Below are 18,167 nucleotides of genomic sequence, written 5' to 3' on the forward strand. Positions count from 1 at the left end.
GTGCTACTAAAATATTATGAATTAATTACTATCAAGGAAATATAAATATTATTTATCTTTTTTATATGCCTTTAATATGTTTAATTGTAGCTATTTGACTAATCTTTTGTCTTGTATTCAGACATTCTTTTGCAAAATAAAGAATTTATATTTAGGAGATATATAGGGTTATAAGTGTACTCAGTAGTTTTAAATTGACTATTTCATTTTTGTTGTTATTTTGCTGATTTTAAGATTAACATTAGCTGCAGACATGTCAGAGTGTCCATGCTGATCCATGTACACCGCCAAAAGCACTTACAAAGGACACATGAGTGCCAGATTTGGACCATGAAGCAACTGAAGAAAGTGACCTGGGGGTAAATGAACCTGAGATTTCATTTAAAATCGCCAGAGTTGTGTTTCTGTCAAAATCGCTATTTCCAAAATCGATAGAGATCAAACTCCCGATTGTTTGCCACTCTAGCTATACAAGTCTGAAATGTATGAAGCTGTGATTTAGCAAGCTCTCCCGAGTTTGCTATTAAACACGCTAGATACAACATGCTGCATTCTAGCAGTGTGTTCAGTAAAAACATCATTGTTACACTGTCCTGCTATAGAGCCGGAAGTCCCGACAGCTGTCAAAACTGATAAAAATAAATAAAAGTTAAAAAATAAAAAGCGTGGGGCCCCCCCTCTATTCTCTATTCACTATTAACCCTTGTGCTGCCAACCCCAGGCCTTTTATTATTTAAACTTTTATCTATTTTTAACAGTTTGGGCAGCTGCCAGGACCTCCGGCTCTGTAGGCAGGACAATGTAACAGTGATGTGTTTACTAATCTCACAGCTAGATAAGGACAACACAAGAGAGTGAGCTAAACACAGGAGTGTTTGACATCGCAGCAAATCGCCAGAGATGACCAGCAATTTTGAAGATCAGGGTAAAAATCGCAACTTGATACGTTTGATAACTTTTGGACTAAAATCGCGGGTTAACACCTGCGATTTGCTGCGATTTTAAAACACTGAAAAAATCATACCTTGGTACATTTACCACCTGCTCTGATGAATGACTTTTTCTTTTACATCATGTGGACAGCCGGAAGCGTGTACATAGTTTACCTGGGGAAGAGATGACATCAATATGCACTATGGGAAGAAAAAAAGCCGGAGGAGGCAGTGTGATACTCTGGGCAAAATTCTGCTGGAAAACATTGGGTCCTGGCATTCATGTGAATGTTAATGAATGTTACTTTGACACATACCACCTACCTACACATTGTTGCAGACCAAGTATACCCCTTCATGGCAATGGTATTCCCTAATGGCAATGGTCTCTTTCAGCAAAATATGTTCAGGAATAGTGTGAGGAACATGACAAGGACTTCAGTATCTTGAATTGGTCTCCAAATTCCTAAGATTTCAATCCGATCGAGTATCTGTGGGGTGACCTGGAAAAACAAATCCAAGCCATGGAGGCCCCACCACGCAACTTACAGAACTTAAAGAATTGTTTGTATCATGTGTAACCGTGGGTGTCCAGGTGGGCATGTCACCTTTCACCTTAAAGTGGCCTGCACTTTAATTGATGCTCCATGCCTGGCATCACTAAGGTTCACATTAAAGGTTTTGTTTTCCAACCTGGATGAGCTTCTTTTGATTGAATTTATTGTTTCTTACCATCAGTTTTTTCCTGACCATATTTCCTTACTACCTGCCTCGACCTCCGTGTATGCTTTGACTTTGATTTTCCCCCGCTGATTTTGTACCATTTGTCTATTGTATATTACATGACATATCTGATCTCTTTCACACTGTTGTTGGTGGTCAGTTGTAGCCATGTTGGTAAGCAACTATAGGTACATTTAGAGGACCTGTGGGTACCTTAGTACTGGTGAACACATTAAGGCTAAAGGCAAAGACCACAAGTAGCTTTGCTAGAGTGGTGGACCTAGTGATGTTATTGGTGAACATTAAATTTATTTTGTACATTAAATTGACTCCCAAATTTTTTGATGACACCATTTATGTAATCAAATGGCAAATTACATAGTTAATTATGTCACTAGGAACTTTACAAATATAGATAGCATTAATATTCTTCATATTTAACAATGTACAGGTATTGATCAGTACATTATATCAATATATCAATCTTCCTTCTAAATCCCAACCTCAGTCAATTAATTTTTGTTCATCAACCATACCTCCAACAAATGTCCACTATTAGTCTGAAACACTACAAGAAACATCATCAGACAGTCTAAAAACATTTGACAGCAGATACATGTGTTCCATGCCCCTGTCATGGCACAACTGTACACTCACGTATATATGCATAGCACCATGCTGGCAAGCAGCCAGATTCCTGTGTACAGTGGCACCCAGAATGCCTCTATAAATCCAGGGCTGGTGCTCCTCTATTTCCCTCTATTGTTGTGGCATTGTTTACAGGTTTGACTCTTCCTAACTTGTTTGTGGCCCTTGCTTGTTTAATGACTGCAATCTTGTCCAGCTGATTATGTACTGTTCGACCTGCTTACCTTGATTTAATTTCTTGTTTTACTGGTTAGTAATCGTAAGAGACAACACTAACAACTTGTAATAATAACAATAATAATAATAATTATTATTATTCGTAGTAATAGTAGTAATAATGGTAGTGGTAGTAGTAGTTGTAGTAGTTTATTTATTTGCTGGAAATTTCAGCAAGGCACACATTGTTGAAATGCACATAGCTTACAAAATGCTAATGTACTTTGCATGCATATGATAATAACAAATACAGAAAAAAAAATATGCCCAACTTTTCAGATACAGCTATTTCTTCAAAACCTATAATGTGCTTAACATTTCCAGGAGCCATGAAGGTCATGGTCAATCTCTGTACTGCTTCATCAGAAACTCTTTAAAACTTAAGTAATAGTAAATTTGCTGCATTTATCACCATAAGGTTTCCTGCATGGAAGAGATAAATATTGAGCCACATATCATTGTGCAGCTGTAAACATGTGATAATCTTATAACTCAGTCACATTGGTAAGTGATTTTCTTACGGAAAACTACAGCAACACATATCTCACAAATAAAATAATCAAACAATCATCTGAGATGTCACAAACAAAAATGTTCTAAACTAACTAAAATTCTGTTTGCATCAGACACTGCAAATACTATAACAAACAAGACGTTCTCAATTTTTAACATTGTGTTGCTTAGCAACAAAAATAACTCTTGCAATGTGTTGGTAAAATGATTTTTTCAAAATGTAGCCAAATGTTATTCTATAAATATTTTAGGAACTGATGAATAAAACACTATTGTTTTATCATTCTCTTCTCACTGTATTATTGAATCCTCAATTCTAAGTGTTTCATATGGTTTCATAGTTAAAATATATAGAATTTGGTCAGCTTACAATGAACAGTATAACTGAAAACTTGGAGAATAGGACAATATCACAACATTCAAAAGGACACTCTCTAATATTATTTATACATGCTGGTAAATGAATAAGTTATGGACAGTGCATAATGGAGCAGAATATTGTATAGACTTTTCTTTGAAGAATACACAGCTCTCTTTAAAGTATATATTGAATATAAGAATATGATAGTGATATTCAAGTTCTATATACTATATATACTTATCTCTTACTGGCGAAATTACTCAATATACTGTATAAATATTAACAGAGTCATTTAATGAGCAAAAAATGAAATAAGACAACGGAGAATGTGCACAGCTTTCTGCAGCAAATAACACTGTCAAAAATGTGTGCAAAACATCATAACATGTTAGGTTATAAAACGTGCAGTACAGTATATAAGGAAGTAGAATAAAGTCAGAAAGCCTTTGGTAGTATATAGAAATACATGGTTTAAAAGTACAAATATGTAAAGCCTATCAAAAGTGTAGCCACACTAATCAAATAAAAAACAGCAAAGACATAGGCAGCACTAGTAAGACTAGTTTCATTCACAAGTAGATATTAATGCAAAATATGATTTTCTTTCCTTTATTGAGTACTACAGGTACTGCATGAGGCAATGTTTTTAGGCCAAATATAGGATCCTATGGCACTGTCTTGTTAGAGGACCCTGCGTGTGGTAATTGTCTTATTAGTGTTGCCTATCTCCTTGTTATTATCTAAGTGTATAGAAATATATACTGGTATAAGTTATGAGAAAACTTTTTTTCCTTACATCTTGCAATGTGAGGCTGGGGAACAATCCCTGGGAGTGTGCCACTGAGTTGCACTTTTCTAATGTTGTTGGGCAGCAGATATTCTATTATAAACAGTACTAAACAATCAGGCAGAAAGTGTATTGTAGAACATCTAATACCCCGAACAATAGGGCCTGGAGAAAATTAATATTCATTTTCTTTATTTCTGTTATTTTTATACTTCATTCAGTTTCTTGCAAAGTTCATTATGTGGGCTTATTTGATTGCTTAAAAAAAAAATCAAGTTGAAAGGTTTAGAAAAAAAACATTTTATTCTTAGATGAAGTGCTAATTATGACATGGTGGTACAATAACATTTGCATGAGTGTTTTTCTTTCTAAGTCTTGAGCTGTATATTGTATTGTAGCTATGGTTATTACCTGTAGCTTTTGTCAGCATTTATAGCGTCCCTATTTTCATTGTTTGGGGAAACAATATGTAGCTGTGTTTATGCTCATTACTGATACTAAAAGCCTATGGTTACTCTATGTGTGAATAATATCTGACCTTTTTTGTATGGCACAATTTTTACTACATAATATAAAATAAGAAAAGTGTTGTCTTTATTTGGGTTCCATGCTTTGTTAAATTGTCTAATGCTTTTCCAGAACTTATCTCTAATTGATGGGAGGGCAATATTGTTGCAACCAAGACACAGGATTTCCAAGTTATAGAGCAGAGGTTCGATGTCTGCAAAAACACTTTTGTGTGGTGCTTGTATGTAGTTATGGCCAAAGTTTTGAGAATGACACAAATATTATTTTTCGCAACGTCTGCTGCCTCAGTTTTTATTATGGCAATTTGCATATACTCCAAAACGTGATGAAGAGTGATAAGATGAATTGCCATTAATTTTAAATTTCCTCTTTGCCATGACAATGAACTTTATCCCAAAAACAACATTTCCACTGCATTTCAGCCCTGCCACAAAAGGACCAGATGGCATCAGGTCAGTGATTCTCTTGTTAACACAGGTGAGAGTGTTGATGAGGACAAGGCTGGAGATCACTCTGTCATGCTAATTGAGCTAAAATAACAGACTGGAAGCTTTAAAAGGATGGTGGTGCTTGAAATCATTGTTCTTCATCTGTTAACCATGGTTATCTGCAAGGAAACACCTGCAGTTATTATTATTTACACAAAAAAGGCATCACAAGCAAGAATATTGCTGCTAGTAAGATTGCACCTAAATCAACCATTTATCAGATCATCAAGATCTTCAAGGAAAGAGGTTCAATAGGTATGAAGAAGACTTCATACCAAGAATGTCCAGCAAGTGCCACGACTGTCTCCTAAAGTTGATTCAGCTGCAGGATCAGGGCACCACTAGTGCAGAGCTTGCTCAGGAATGGCAGCAGGCAGGTGTGAGTGCATCTGCACGCACAGTGAGGCAAAGACTTTTGGAGCATGGCCTGGTGTCAAGAAGGCCAGCAAAGAAGCCACTTCTCTCCAGTAAAAACATCAGGGACAGACTGATATTCTGCAAAAGGTACACGGATTGGACTGCTGAGAACTGGGGTAAAGTCATTGTGAGGAAACAGGGTGCTACTGGACTGAGAACTTTGTATTCATCACCCGTTTCTCACAGTTTAATGTACTTTAATTGTTCTTTAATTCTTGGCCCAGTCTAAGTATATACACCAGAGCATCGGTGTATTATGTGTATTATTATTTCATGGTATTAGGTACATTTTGCCCTTGCTATTACCTGCAATATTGTATGTAGTATAAATATAAATGTTTTTGCCATACTTTGTGAAAATAACAGGACAGCAGCAGTCATTTTGCTAGTATTAGCTAATGTCATTACCATTTGTCTCAAATGTCCATTGTTATGAGGGGCAGCTTAGATTTGGTTTGTAATCATAACAATGTCTGAGATAACTAGCTGGCAGCCCATATTAATTAGCTAGGTCAAAAGGTAATCTGAGAGGTAATGAGGTTAGAACTTCTAAATGATATGCAATGTGCCTCCACAGTAATATATTGGGTGAAATAGCATTGGGAAATATATCAATATGTATCAATATAAATGTTATTGTATTAAAATGTCTCACAGATTCAGATGAGTAACACTGCTGATACAATGTGTCAAAAGTCTTATTGTTTCATGTAAGCGTGCAGTGACATTCCCCGCTGTAATATTGTAACCCCATATTTAATGTGTCCAGCCAAAATAGCTAATTGAGTTAAGCCATTCTATTGTATAATCAAGGTAACAGGGACAGCATGTCTAGCAGCAAAAGTGTCCCTGCTGTAAGGGGGAGATTTGAGACATTTGACCCTACTTCATGTGTATACAGGGAAGAATATAGGGAGAGGAGAATGCCAGGGGAGATATTCTAGCTTGGAGGATCCTGGTGTACAAGACATCAGCAAAAAGGACTCTGGGCCAGGCATCGTGTTGCCGCTGGAGTGAACTCTACCAGGACAGGGTCGGTGTGAGCCAGTAACCCAGGCTGGGTAACACAATAACTGTTTTGCTAATTGGTAGTGGTATTATTGCGGGAGGATAAGTCTTTGAAAGAGACAGAGATTATTACTTTGGAGTGCTGACTGCGAGAGGCTGCTGGAGCTTACATCCTACCATTTACCCTGTAACTTGTGAACGTCTTGTGGTGTTGTGCTGTCGTAATAAAGTCTTATTTTGGATATATTCTTGTCTACCGGAGTTGAATCCCACAGAGGGCAACTGCCATCCCAGCTAAGGTGGTATCCTCGCAGTCATTTTCTCTGATGAATCCCCTTTCCGATTGCTTGGGGCATCTGGAATAATGCTTGTCCAGAGAAGGAAAGATGAGCGCTACCATCAGTCCTGTGTCATGCCATCAGTAAAGCATCCTGCAACCATTTATGTGTGGGGTTGCTTCTCAACAAAGCGAGTGGGCTCACTCACAATTTTGCCTAAGAACACAGCCATGAATAAAGAATGGTACCAGAACATCCTCAAAGAGCAACTTCTCCCAACCATCCGAGAACAGTTTGGTGACGAACGCATTGTTCATTTCCAGCATGATGGAGCACCTTGTCATAAGGCAAAGTGATAGCTAGGTGGCTTGGTGATCAAAACATCAACATTTTGGGTCCATGGCCAGGAAACTCCCCAGACTTTAATCCCATAGAGAACTTGTGGTCAATCCTCAAGAGGCGGATGGACAAACAAAAACCAACAAATTCTGACAAAGTCCAAGTATTGATTATGCAAGAATGGGCGGCCATCATTCAGTATGTGGCCCAGAAGTTGATTGCCAGCATGCCAGGGCGAATTGCAGAGGTCTTCAAAAAAAAGGGTCAACACTGCAAATATTGACTCTTTGCATAAACTTAATGTAATTGTCAATAAAAGCCTTTGACACTTTTAAAATGCTTGTAATTTTACTTCAGTATACCATTTACTTCAGTGTACCCATGTAAAATAAGAAGGCTTTCTAAACTACATTGTACGTGGGTGCATACTTACATTACCCCTTTAACAACAGCGATATTACCATCACCATGGTGAATGGCGTCATGAAGTGGAGCCGGCTTCTTACTTTATCGTGATTGGTTGCAGTCGCTTTAAAGAGTAGTCATTATCACTGATCGTCGGGAAGGAGCCCTTTGGAGTCATCATATCGGGGTAAGTGTTGTCGGGGTACTCGGCATCGATATGCCGTACCCCACCCAGCAAAATAGACCATACTGTGTGTTTGTGTTGTAGGGAACTTAGACTGTAAGCTGCAGGACAGGGTCTGATGTGATTGATTAAATATTCTCTCAAAATATGAGTGGAAAGATATAAATAAATTATAGTAATAATTAAATCTGTATTGTACCTGGGGATAGTCATGTGATCACCCTCTCCCCAAAAAACTTTACAGTGCTTAATGAGTTCTTATAGCCAATGTGATTGTTGACTGAATTGATAACTCTATCTATAAATTGACTTGCACAAAAGAGATTGTAGCTTATGCAGAGCTCGATGCAAATAGCATTTTCAGCTTATAATATGCTTCTTTACTTCTGCACATACTCACAAAGCACTAGTTACAGTTGTGGCCATATGTAGACTGAGTCGAATCTTGTGCTTATGGTCACTTGATGCCCTATTAAGATTGAAGAGACAAAATATGGGAAGGAGAGGGTGTGAAAGGGATTTTTTTCATTAAGTATTGTTAGCAAATTAAAACTAATAACAGCAGAACAGTTGTATTCCTTAGCACCAATTTACAGCAACAAAATAATTACATTTCAAAATGTCTACGTTATCCATACTTTCCTGTGTATCCTTGACAGTGTTTAACACACTGGTAACTTCTTGAGTAACAATTACAAGTGAATACAAGTTACATCAGATGACTGCTACTTCAATATCTTTTATCTGGGGTCTGTGGGAAGGGTTGAATGGAAAAGTTAGTTTGTGCTGCAATCAGCATTTATGATCATGCAACATTCATAAGTGCTGTATTTCACCAGCCAAGCAGTAGAAAAAGTAACAGTATTTTATCATCTGGGGAATTTTAGGATTTTAAAAGTAATTGATTTGAAATATTTTTTTCCTAGCTTGGGGACACAAGACCTTTTACACAATTTCAAAAAAGAGGTCAATGGAGAGTATACAAAACTAAGCATAGGAATAATTTTTTAATGGTAATCCATTCTCTGTTTTATAAAATTCTGATATGCATGATAGATATGTCTAACAAAGAGCACAGTGATCCATACAGTAATTTGAGATTAGATGTAGTTTGTTTACAGCAGTAAACAGAATCTGTTTATGTATCCAAGTGGTAAATTTATCAAGCTGTGGGTTTGAAAAAGTGGAGATTTTGCCTATAGCAACCAATCAGATTCTATCTGTCATTTTGTAGAATGTACTAAATAAATGATAACTAGAATCTAATCATTTTTTATAGGCAACATCTCTCCTTTTTCAAACCCGCAACTTGAAAAATTTACCCCCAAGATATTAACTAGTATCTGTAATTCCAGAAGGCACATTCCAGCATTCCTTCCTATCATGTTGATAAATGGACAATTTAATGACAAGAACAGCAGTTAAAATAATAAAATAATAATCATAATAATAATATATTTTACATAGAGATACAACAGTTTATACACAGAATAATATCAATTATGTTTCCATAGAAAAAATCATACTACCCAAATTCATTATTGTAAAAACATGTTTCTTCAAATACAGCTAATATATATCTGATATAGATAAATATGTACAGTAAAATCAAGGATTTACATATTATAGGCATATTAACAAACCACAAAAAAGACAAAATTATACATGCACCGTGTTCATTTAAAATGCATATAAGAATATTGTTTTGATGGACATGTTTAATGGTAAACTACGGAAAACAGTTTAGCATTGCAAGAGCATTTTGAAAGTTTGCATTTCTAATCATCTGCGTCTCCACTTCCCTCCTCCTGAGAGACTGTATAGCTCAGCAACATCCGTTCTTTTATCTGGGAAATACACCCGGAAAGATTATTTCAAATTATTCCTGAAGTAATTATTTGATAACTGCAAACTTTCTCAAATGAATTTGTTATCTGACTAAATTATTGGGCTTTATCTGCTCTTTCACACAAGATATTTTACAATAAATATAAAAGACACCTACAGATGAAGCATGTGTTGTTGTATTGTATTGCACCAAACATAGAAATTCAGCAGTGTCTTTCTTGCTATACTGTTTGAAACTATTATTAGCTTATGAGAGCAAATGTCATAAGAAAATCAAGCTACGGATGGTATAACAATATGTCATGCTACAGTATATCAGGGTGTGTGTCTGTCTGAGTTAATACAATCCCCACTGATTTTAATTGGATCCGACACCACACTATAACACACAGTGCTCAACCATATGGAGAGGTAACATAGAGTAGTGTAATGATTCAGATTACCACAGAGGTCACTTCTTCAAGTATCCTCCCCATGTTTAAAGTCAAATGAAATATGAAGAGACCTATGTATACTAGGAGGCCTAATTATTAAAGAGCGTTATATTTCAGTTATCACATTTTTTGACACCTAAGTCTGAAACCTGAAACCTCTCAACAGTGAAAGTAATATAAATTGAAATCAACATAAAGTCAGTTTGATGGTGTAAATAAAGCGGTATTTTGATTTCACACCACATCAAAGGTAAGACATGGAGGGACTAGTGGCCGTTTTAAGATTCTGCAGGGAAGTGTATGTAAAATATTCTGTGTGACAGAAGACAAAACATAATTGTAGGCAGCCTGCTAATGTTAAGGATTGCGAACAGAGGCTTGAACAGAAACCATAGCAGGTGCAGGTGTTCCAATGCATCTCAAGTTATCTAAACTGATTATATTGGTTGTTATGACCTCCCTCTGACTTCAGTCTTTCTCAGGTGTTTAGGATTACATCAGTGCTGAGAGGGCTGATTAGTCCACTGCTTGGATTAGCCACTGCTGGTGGTATAGAGATGTCTGCACATTGATTCACGTTGCCTGTTATAACATACGCTCACTTAAGCATTATGCTCTGTATCAGGTTGAAGTCTGCATGAGTGTGACTTTACTTGTTCTGACTATTTTGTGTTTGCCTATTATATATTTTTCATAATTTCAATATTAAACTAATGTATGAAGTGGTAAATCACACAACCTCAAATGTTCCTCTTCATTCTAAATTTTTGAGAGTTTGGGTGGGAACCATGATTTTCTTCCTGTTCTATCATTGCCTGGTGATAAAATCTTTTGTATTCACTGCACAGGGAGGCAGAGCTGTAGGAAAATCAATGTTTGTGAACCACTCTTAAAAAAATAAAAGATGTGAATGAAGATGAGCAGTTCAGATTTATGATAATCACAGAGGCTGCAAGTTAAAAGCGCTTACATCCTTTACAGATCCCTTGGCTGTAGTATCAAAGGGAACTAACAAAATGATGACCCCATGGAGGCAACTTCCAGAAGTTCTAGATAGCTTTTATTCAAAGAAAGTTTATTTTAAAATTGTGTCTGTGTATATAATTTTATACATGTCTGGTATAATTGACAGAAGGTCTTGAGGACCACTCCTGATTTTCCAGTCTTGGTATGTTCCATGGTCACCACAGCCCAGAGGTTCATGAAGAATAGGTAGGGATGGTGGCCTTTGGAAGAACTGGATTGCTGTTGTTTGCACACCCCCTTCTTCCATAGAAGAATCAACCCTGCACTGACCATCCTTGCACTGGTTTTCACTATAGCAGAGGAACCTTGAGCACATGGTCTCCCTGTTGTATTCTAAACGAGTGTAGGTTGTCTAGTACTGAAGCAGTTTGGGAATTTGGGACCTGGTGCAGGCTGCTTGTTTTTTTAGGTTATCTCTTTTTTTTCTATTTTTTTTTTCAACTTTAAACATCATTAGACTTGTGAAATCAGGACCAACGCTGAGGTCAAGAGAGGTTTTCCTTTCTTTTTTATTTTCAAATCCGAGCAAAATGTAAAGATACTGTAGCTCAGCATTTGAGCTGAAATTTGGCTGATTCACAGAAAATAAAATGTGCCTTCATACAACCCTTCTTGTTATATATTTTAACTGCTGGATTGAAAAGATATATACTCTTTATACTGTGTTTTAGTGCTTTCTAAAGCTGATGGAGGCAGACAATATTGAATGTTCTGTACAACTGCTCATTAAAGCACTATTGTTCATCTGCCAGCATTGGAAAGATGTGTTAGAATCTGATTCAGTTCTCTGCTGACTCTTTATTGCTAGCAATCATCAGTGTTAAGGTTTTCCATATCTAAAGTAAATATATATTCTTTTTTCTACATCGTAGTGATCATTATCTGTTATTTGCAGGTGTCTTAGATGGTTTTGCAACAGAAAACGCAAATGTAGTGGACTCTCAAATTCACTCTGCCTTGTTTGATCTTCAATGTGGCCTCTATAATTAATGAAAAACATAGGGTTATATTTCTGAAATGACCTTATATTTACTGGTAAGAATGTTGGTAGTTTGTGGCAGTTTATATCACTAATTTGTGTGTATTTTGCATATTGTATAATTCTGCAGCCAGATTTGCACCATATTCCCCCACCTTTCAAACATTTGTCTGTTTGCTTTGATGGTATACGACACCTACTACTTCAGAGTATTTCGGTTTACAAACATGAAAAATTCAGGTGGAAGTACTGCCTGCTTGCATATGTGGACTGAGGCTTCATTAAATTGAACTTCTTCACAGTATCTTTAAATGTATGTTTTACAGACTCACCAAATCAAATAAATTGAAGAAACTTCTCTCTTTCTTTAATTGATTTGAACTGTCAATTTGCAACATGTTTATAGAGGGCAAGATGAAGCCTCACTCATTCTGTCACTGAAAGCCTGAGGGAGCAGTGAACACATTTTCTCAACAGAGAAGTGGCAATCAGGACAGCTGAGAGCAATAAGTGTCCCTCCCCAGGGCTATGTTTGCAGCCTTGGCAAATCCTGGTGCTTTGCATTCAGCCTAGGGGTGCATGAAAGTGCAGACCACCCCACAGGTTGCGCACGCAGCTTTGGCTAATGCAGGTGCTGCACGCACAGCCTGGGTGGATATGACCTCACCCACAATAGTCTCAGATGGGCAATATCATTGCAACCACTGGGACCTCAATGTAGACCCAGGTACTTTCTACTTCTCTCTTCCCCCTCATGGCTCCTGGTGGCAATATAATTAAGTCTCATTGGAAAATGAAGATCCTTGTAGATGCATTGGAGAACTGAGCCAGGCCTCCCATGCAACGTATTAGTAATAAATCCATGCCAGAATTGATCAAATTGTAAACGCTATTTTAATTACTTTTAAGTCCGCTTCAATCAGCTGTATTGGCACTGAAATCCATGCTTTATTATATAAAAATAGTTATACAGTCCTTAAATATGCTTTTATGACATTACACAGAATTTGTGGGTATCTTGCGCTTTATGTCCAGTTCATAAACAGACCTCATTGATTATAAGATCATATGCTGCTTATCACTGACATAAACCACTGGTCGAAATGGGCCGGTATGTGCCGGTACGACATCTCTCTACTTCTCCCTACTTCTTGATGGAGTCGTTCAATAGATGCTTGTAAAGTCAAAGATTGGGCTCCTCACCGCAGCATGAGCCTGCAGTTGTTCTCCTCAGTGCTGGCAGGCTCAATTCACGGGTATATATCTGGGCTGAAATTAGTTGCGCTGATCTCTCACCAGACACTCTTCTAAAGTCACTGCAGCTGGTCCTGCTACTAGAAGATGACGAATCCAGTATACCCTGGTCCATCTTTCTCCCACCCCAATTTATAGCTCCATCCCCGCTTACGATCAGCCAGTTTTGGCCCATCTATTTAAGCTGGTGTTTTGAAGGCTTCTGGGGCCCTAGGCGGCATAAGTCTCTGGTCATTCACTTCACATTTCTATACCACCACTGCTAAAGACCACTTTGACCACTGCATACAACCACATAGTTGTATTCAATTATCCTTCTTCACTATCTGATTTTGCATTTGTGAGGGACCTGAAAAAACATTTTTGTTTCCAGACCGATCAGTCTCAGTTCAAAAAACTTTTTCTTTATCACAGTCAGTTGTTGAGGAAGTTGTTTAGACACTGGGGCAATCAGATGATGTAAAGTTTGCTAAATTTTTTCAATTTTTAGCAATACAATAAAAGTATCACTACGCAGAAATCTTCCTAGGTGCTTCGACTAGGGGACCCAAAATAATTTTTACGTGAAAAACCTGAACACCCATGTGTTTTTAGGCCCCATATCAGTTAGAAAAGTTATCAGAGACTATTACACTTGTCCTTTTGATTTTGTTTATGGAGAAAAGGGACTTCCCACTGACAATTTGGGACACATAGAAGTCTTAGCCTTGACTACAGTAGATTTCTGTGGCTATAAATTGCAGATGGTGGAAATGGATCAGGAGAAGCAGCTAGGTCTCGCTTACCTTTTTCTAAATCTAATAGTTTATTAATTTAGTACATTTCTATAGACATCATCTACAACTAATTGGTAGCTGCCTTTTAAAACACAGTGAATGATAAAATATGCAATTTGGGACTCATGCTAGATTTCATTTAAACAAAATAGATAACAGCTATGTCCTTTTAATAATGTATTTAAACAAAAGTTGACATTCTGAAGAAACAATTATGTTGATAATCTCTATTTAGGGCATGTTCCATTGGGTACTGTCATGTTAATTTTCCTAATCTACAATAGATTGCTCAATGTCAGAAAAAGACTCTAATGGAATATTATAGCTGACATACCATTGCCTCTGAATATAAACAAATCTTTATGTGCTTGGAATTTGGTTGCATTCAGAATATTTCATCATTTCAGTTTTGTACCAAAAAAGAAGAAAATATTTATAAAATACTCCCTCATTAGGATTACTCTAATTATTGTGTTCATACCTAATACCTCCCATCTCCTCCCTTAAGCCCTGAGGTAGGCAGTAGAACCTATGTTAAATTACAATTCAATGTTTCCAGTCCCATTAACCCCTTTACCTATTTACTTTGCAAACCAATTCCAAACATTAAATCTGCTCTGTGCTTAGTGAACCATGTTAAGTTGTTATTTGCTGTCTAATATTAATTTATGAATTATTATTAATATCTCAATTTATTGTACAGATAAAAAGACAAACCATCAACCAACCGTATAAATTGCAGAGCCACTTATGGTTAGGATTGACAAAACTATGCCTGTTTTGAATTATTATAAATGCATTGGAAACTCCTATAATCCTGCCAATAATACAGACAAATCTGATTATATGAACTTTATTAATTGTATGTGCAGTGCTTTTTGATCCCTCACCGTTTAAACCTCTCCTTTCTTATATATTTTAGCTCTTGTCTGTTGCAGTTACTAAACTATGAAAATATGGTTGTTAAATTATGTAATTTGTGACAGGAGGTAATACAGGTGGGCATTCACAGGGGCAAACACAGGCTTTCTAGAGGGGGATTCCAGATATTTGCTTCCAAAGAAAACATAACATTAAACATTATATATTTTTTATATAGAACATCCCCTCTCTTGCTATTGTCAGTCTAATTGTTACTCTTATTGCTACACACTTTGCCCCCACTGATTACCCTATCTTATGATGCTTCAAGTGGACTATGGTGGAATGCTTGTACTTGACTTTGTAGACTTCTATAGAGCAACAAATCTTTGATTGATCCTGGGTCTCTGTTTAATTAGTGGTTGCTAATGCAATATGTACATATCCATCAAGTACACTACTGTATGTTCCTATGGAACCCAGTTCCTCCTATTCCCTTAGATCTTACCATCCTAAAATCAATTCTGTTTTCCCCCAAAATTAACATTCATCCCCTTTAATATGGTTAGTTTCAGGACTGCCAAGAAAAATTTTGGGCCCCCCTTGGGAAACTTGATCGGACCCCCCTATAGTCGACTAGAAGGGAAACCTATGTGCAACCAAATTGGTGTGGCCATTCCATTGGAGGTGTGGCTGTGCATCATTGGGGCTGTACCTAGGAGGTGAAAAGCGCAAGGCAAGTAATAATTTAATATATACTCATTAGAGGATACAATCATTTGGTGCAACAGGGCTCCCATGCGCTAGGGAAGGAGTCCTGTAGCAATGTCATTACATAAATGCCCAGCAGCTTTACTCACATATGCCCCTTGTGCCCAGCAGTTTTGCTCACACATGCCACCTCTACCCACATGCTTTACACACACGTACCTCCTCTGCCAAGCAGCTTTACACACACATACCCCATCTGCCAAGCAGCTTTACACACACATGCTCCCTCTGCCCACATGCTTTACATACACATACCCACTCTACCAAGCAGCCTTACACACACATGCCCCCTCTGCCCACATGCTTTACACATACATACCCACTCTGCCCACATCCTTTACACATGCATACCCCCTCTGCCAAGCAGCTTTACACACATGCTCCCTCTGCCCACATGCTTTACACACCTGCCCAACCCCCTCTGCCCATATGCTTTACACTTACATATCCACTCTGCCCACATGCTTACACACACATGCCCCCTATGCCCACATGTTTTATACACACATGCCCACTCTGTCCACATGCTTTACACACATATACACACTCTGCCCACATGCTTTACACACATACCACCTCTGCCCACATTCTTTATACACATATACCCCCTCTACCAAGCAGCTTTAAACACACATGCCCCCTCTGCCAAGCAGCTTTACACACACATACCAGCTCTGCCAAGCAGATTTACACATACACATACCCACTCTGCCCACATGCTTTACCCACACATGCACTCTCTCTGCCCAGCAGCTTTAATCACACATGCCCTCCCTACCCAGCAGCTTTAATCACACATGCCCCCCTATGCCCTGCAGCTTTAATAACACATATCCCCCTCAGCCCAGCAGCTATAATAACACATGTCCCCCTCTGCCCAGCAGTTTAATAACACATGTCCCCCTCTGCCCAGCAGCTTTAAAAACACATGTCCGTCTATGCCCAGCAGCTTTAGTCACATATGTCCCTCTATGCCGAACATCTTTAATAACATATATCCCTCTATGCCCAACAGCTTTACATAAACATGTTCCCTCTGCCAGGCAGCTTTACACACACATACCCCTCTGCCAAGTAGCTTTACACAAACATACCCCCTCAACCAAGCAGCTTTACACACACATACTCTCTCTGCCATGCAGCTTTACATACACATACCCACTCTGCCCACATGCTTTACATACACATGCCCCCCTCTGCCCAGCAGCTTTACTCACACATGCTTCCCCCTCTGCCAAGCAGCTTTAGTCACATATGTCCCTCTATGACCAGCAGCTTTAATAAAACATGTCCCTCAATGACCAGCAGCTTTAGTCACAGATGCCCCTCTATGCCCAACATCTTTAATAACACATATCCCTTTATGCCCAGCAGCTTTAATAATACATGTCCCTCTATGTTCAGCAGCTTTAATAACACACGTCCCTCTATGCCCAGCAGCTTTAATAACACATGTCCCTCTATGCTTAGCAGCTTTTGTCACACATGCCCCTCTCTGTCCAGCAGCTTTACTCACACATTTCACCCTCAGCCCAGCAGCTTTATTAACACATACCCCCTCCCCATCACATCACCCCTTTTTCTTACCATTTTCTCCACTGCACAGCACACAGGAACATGAAGATATCCAACAGCCTGTCTGCACTGTGTGTCATGTGACTGCAGCAGTGACATGAACTGCTGATGTCAAAGTGACAAGGAATCCGGGATCTGGTGCATAGTTCGCGACTTGACAGCCCATACAGAGACCACATAGACTGCCTGCCCCCCCCCCCCCCCCCTACACATGAAACACACAAAAGCACACAAAAAAAACAAACAGCAGAAAGAAAAAAAATAGGAAAAGAAAAAAAACAACAAAAAACCTTGGCCCCCTGGCATACCCGGGCCATTGTAATCAATATCTGTCCTCCCCCTTCTCAGCACCCCTGTTCAGTTTAAGGAAGACTATCATGCCTGACATTGGCCAACCCCCACTCACTTACCTAAAATCTTGCCGCACCACTGTGTGTTGTGTGTCCTCCTATACAGCTCAGAGAGGAAGTACAGACATCACATCCTCTCATGTTTGACTGACGCACCAGCGCTGCGTACGTCATTCTGTCGCGATCATAAGCAGTTTTCTGCAGCCGATCGCACTACCACTGTGTGCAATGTATCCTCGAAGCGCAGTTTGAGCGTTCCGAGGATACATTACCCACAGTGTCACGATGTGCTGCAGCCAGATTAGCCTATATGAGACTAATCTGGAGTAAAAGCATAGTGTAGGGGGAAGGGGGGGTTCTGGCCAACAGAAAACACCCCCTGAGTGCGCGTCTGATTCAGTTGCCTTAATTATTTGCCCCTTTTCCATACTTCTCCTGTATGTGTTTGCATTTTCTTATAAAGCAA

General features: G+C 38.4%; 1 long non-coding RNA gene across 1 annotated transcript in view; it reads right to left on the reverse strand.

The window, feature by feature from the left end:
* Window positions 1–2,670: 2,670 nt before the first annotated feature.
* LOC142142788 (uncharacterized) overlaps window positions 2,671–18,167 on the reverse strand; it is a 30,515-nt gene continuing 15,018 nt past the window's right edge. The window contains exons 2-3 of the long non-coding RNA XR_012689331.1: window positions 8,228–8,296; window positions 2,671–2,942 (exon numbers count right to left, since the gene is read on the reverse strand). This is a non-coding gene — a long non-coding RNA (uncharacterized LOC142142788). The remainder of the gene's footprint in view (window positions 2,943–8,227; window positions 8,297–18,167) is intronic.

This window comes from Mixophyes fleayi, chromosome 3 (genome assembly GCF_038048845.1).
Source record: "Mixophyes fleayi isolate aMixFle1 chromosome 3, aMixFle1.hap1, whole genome shotgun sequence".
NCBI lineage: Eukaryota > Metazoa > Chordata > Amphibia > Anura > Limnodynastidae > Mixophyes > Mixophyes fleayi.